Below are 3,398 nucleotides of genomic sequence, written 5' to 3'. Positions count from 1 at the left end.
CTCTCTTTACTAAATGCATGTGATACTAGGTTACCCCCTTTCGCTTGGCCCTCAAATGAAAGGACTTTTTGTCTTTTCTCATGTCTCAATGGAGAATTCTTACATTGACTTCTCAAATGGTGCCACAAAGTAGATGTACCATTCTTTTTACCATCACATGCATAGTCCTTTTTACAATACTTGCATATGCATCTAGACTCACTAGTTTCATCCTCACACTTTATCTTTGTGAAATGATCCCAAACCCCCGATGCTTTCTTACAAGGCTTTCTTTTTCCTAAAGTACTAGGGGTTGATTTTGGAGGAGCTGATTTTGGAGGGTCAGATTGTGAAGGGGCTAATGGTGGAGGGGCTAATGGTAGTGGTGGGTTAATAGAAACAGGGGTTTCAGATTCTGCTTCCATTAAATTAATTATAACCTACAAAAATACAAATATTTGGTGCTTTAATAACCAAAAACAATAAGCATGTAATCAATATTTCATATCAACCAAAACAGCAACCAAAATACAAATATAGAGTGACATTACAATGATGCAATTTTCTGCCAAATCACATTATTGAATATATATGCCAAATCACATTATTGAATGATGCTATATATTACTATGATCCTATATCCTATAATAGAGTCAGATCAAAGAAATTCATATATCCTATGGCAAATCAATTCTATGATCTTATATATTACTAGAAATTACAACACCACCAGAAAAAAAAAATCAAACAACAACAAAGTCAGATCAGAGAAATTACCTAGAGCAAGCCAATCGTTTCCTATGATCCCAAATTCAATTCTGTCCACCAAAAATCACAACAGAGTCAGATTAGATAAATAGAATTAACCAAAATCGTCAAATCCCTAACATTTTTAATTAGGGTTTACAAATATTAATACCTCACAAACTGAGAGACAACGAGAGACTGAGAGAAGCAATTAAGAGATCGAGAGGGTGAGAGAGAGAGAGAGCGAAATTGGAAGGAGACGAGTCGAGTGGTGAGAGATAGAGTGACTAAGAGTGAGTGATCGGGTGAGAAATCGTTAGAGAGAGAGAGAGAGAGAGAGAGAGAGAGAGAGAGGGTGAGAGAAGGAAGAGAAGACAACCGAGAGTGATTCAGAGAGGCAGAGCGAGAGTGATTCAGAGAGAGCGTGGCGAGAAAGAGAGTCGAGAGGCGAAGAGGCGAGATGGAGAAAAAATCAAGCAATGTGTTTGATTTTAGGTTTCGCTCAATCCGTGTAACATAGAGTAGGAAATGGTTTTCGCTCGACGAATCATCACTTGACACCTATATTACGTATTTTTGTTATAATAAAAAATTTACTCGGTCCGGTCCGGTTTTCGCGGTTTGCAGCCAATTAAAACCGGTCCAACCGGTTCATGGCGGTTCGGCGGTTTTTTGCCCGATTCTTGACTTTTCCAGTGTAAAAATCGAACCAAACCACCTTCGGCGGTCCGGTTTGGTCGATTCGGTCGGGTTTTCGGTTAAAATGTTCACCCCTAGGGTAATTACCCAACTTTAGAATGTGGGTTTTGTTTAATGTTTTCATTTATTTAATACTAAGTTTCATACCCTTTTACCCTCATAATATTAAATCTTGGTGCCAAAGTTTAGAAGGTAGGTACCAAGGGGGTTCAAACCTAGACTATTGGTCTACATGCCAATGTAATTTCAATGTTTCACTATTTGGCGTATATCTTATGGGCTTTTTGTTGCTAGTGAACTCCTCTATATTTGGATTAATCTCTTGTGGTTACTGCGCTTCCATATTTATATTAACCTTATATAATTATTTGCATTTATATTGGTCCTTGTGACTCATGACCTTTCGGCCTGAATTATGAATTCAAAATTATCAAAGAAATCACTTTATACTTTTGGCCAGTACAGAGAGACTGCCTAGAAACAAATACTAAATAATTCAAGGGAAAAAGGCATTATTAGATCAAATAGCATTAATGTGATTTTGACCCAAAATGGCATAATCATCTCATCTACACCACCAATCCCTACCCCTATATGATGATCTTGTGGGTTCTTCATGCCCATGAACCATGGATGCCTCTGCATCGTCTCTATACTGTTAGTTTTGAAAGCCTGCCTCTCCATTCGAGCTTTGGTCAATCAGCCAACCCAAATCATTCAAAGAAACCATGTTCCAATTGTGGAGGGACTTACAGTCAAACTCTAGAATAGCACCATTGTCATCTCATTCTCCCTTTTCTCCTTCCTTTGTTTCTTCAGTTGTTCTCCTCCATGTTCACCATCTTTTTGCTCTGTTCCATCTCCGGCATGGTCTTAAATTTTTTTAAGAACGCCTTGCACTTGGAGAGAGGATGGCCAAATCTCATGTTGAGTATCAGATAGGGTATAAATTAGGGCACACACTGGAACATCATAGAGGTTGTTGAGTTCACACACTTTCTTCATCAGATCCTAGTTCATTTTCTTGAATGTTGTTTCTCTGGTTGAGTAATTATTGATGTAGGTTAGTTTCACCTTCTTTCTAGACATGGCTCTCAGGGAAAATAAAATGAACAATACAAACTAGTAAGAAAATAATGCATTTGCGAGTTTTCTTAAGAGGATAGCCTACACTATATATAGAGTAGTAATAGGGCAACCTAATGAATTCTTGGATATTACATTTTGAATGAGAATTAAATGTGGGGATATGTTTTTCATTTTTTTTTTGATACAAGCAAATATTACGGGAGGGGGGGAATGAACATTCCATTTCAAATGTAGGAGATTTGGTATTTTATCATAATGGGAATGGGGGAAAAAGCTAAACGGGAATGGGGATGAGAATGGTATACACCCTCCGATTCGACCCATTACATCTCTTTTCTAAAAACAAATGAACTTACAAATGTACAGATGCATCTGCTATTGAATTGATTAATTTTGGGCATGTTTGGATAAGGGATGGTTTGGGGTGTGGATTTGGAATTCATTCCTTAAATCCAAATTCAGTTGCTTGGGTCTGCATATTGGTTTTAGATTCGGGCCAAATCTGTGTTGTTTTATTTCATGACATCATCTTCTTTTAATCCCAACAATATGTTAGATAAGGGTAAAGCAACAAAGGACTCATTAGTATAGTGGTTTGGAGTATTTATTCCCTCAAGAAAGGTCCTGGGTTCAAGTCATAGCGTTCGTGTAGTGTGTGTGAGTTTAGTATACTATCGCCTATCTCAATAGGAAAGGTCCTAAAATTTTTAATTTTTAATTGAAAAAAATGGTAAAGCACCCATTATAGGAGATCCTAACATGTTACCTTAGACAATCAATATGTTCCTCCAGGTGAATCTTTACATGTTGTTCACTCGCATCTATCCTGTCATATTGATGCAAAACAAAATTCTCATGCTTTACCTAAACTATTAAATTATGGT

General features: G+C 37.2%; 1 pseudogene; it reads right to left on the bottom strand.

The window, feature by feature from the left end:
* Nucleotides 1-1,837: 1,837 nt before the first annotated feature.
* Nucleotides 1,838-2,514, bottom strand: LOC148919402 (agamous-like MADS-box protein AGL80 pseudogene; annotated as a pseudogene).
* Nucleotides 2,515-3,398: the final 884 nt, after the last annotated feature.

The sequence above is a fragment of the Prunus mume genome, linkage group LG2 (assembly GCF_029339155.1).
Source record: "Prunus mume cultivar Tortuosa linkage group LG2, ASM2933915v1, whole genome shotgun sequence".
Lineage (NCBI taxonomy): Eukaryota > Viridiplantae > Streptophyta > Magnoliopsida > Rosales > Rosaceae > Prunus > Prunus mume.
The sequence above is the reverse complement of the archived record's forward strand: the minus strand, read 5'-3'. Positions and strand labels throughout refer to the sequence as shown.